The sequence below is a fragment of the Arachis ipaensis genome, chromosome B01 (assembly GCF_000816755.2).
Source record: "Arachis ipaensis cultivar K30076 chromosome B01, Araip1.1, whole genome shotgun sequence".
Classification (NCBI taxonomy): Eukaryota; Viridiplantae; Streptophyta; class Magnoliopsida; order Fabales; family Fabaceae; genus Arachis; species Arachis ipaensis.
The window spans coordinates 338,689-339,188 of record NC_029785.2 but is presented as its reverse complement, the minus strand read 5'-3'; positions in this window follow the sequence as shown (position 1 = coordinate 339,188).

The window sequence follows — 500 nt, the reverse complement described above, 5'->3', positions numbered from 1 at the left end:
AAAAATATTCAAAAGAAAGCTGATTTAGCTTTTAAAGATTAGAATATTAATGATTTAGTTTTAAGAAAAATATGTTTGCAGTTCTTTAGAAATAAATAATATATGATAAAATATAAAAATATTTCGAAAGCTAAACAATTGAAGGGATATTGAGAAATTTTATCAAGTGTTGTTTATATTTAAAGGATAATATATGCATTCAAGAATAAAAAATTGAATTATCAAGACCATACATTTCGGAGGACTAAATGGTGATTTTGTCTAGAAGACTAAAAGATAAAAAAGAAAAAGAGAAATTAATTTTGTTGGTTGGTGTTTTATTTTAGAAGAATGGGGCCTCTGGCATACTTGCAAAATATAATGTTCCAATGGAAAATGGAATGCGACTTTGTCATTTCTTTAGGTTTTGCTTTTTATATAAAAGAAAAACAAAAATTTTTTTTTCGGGATATATATGGACTATGGAAAAAAAATGAATGAACACAAAACATGAAACATGA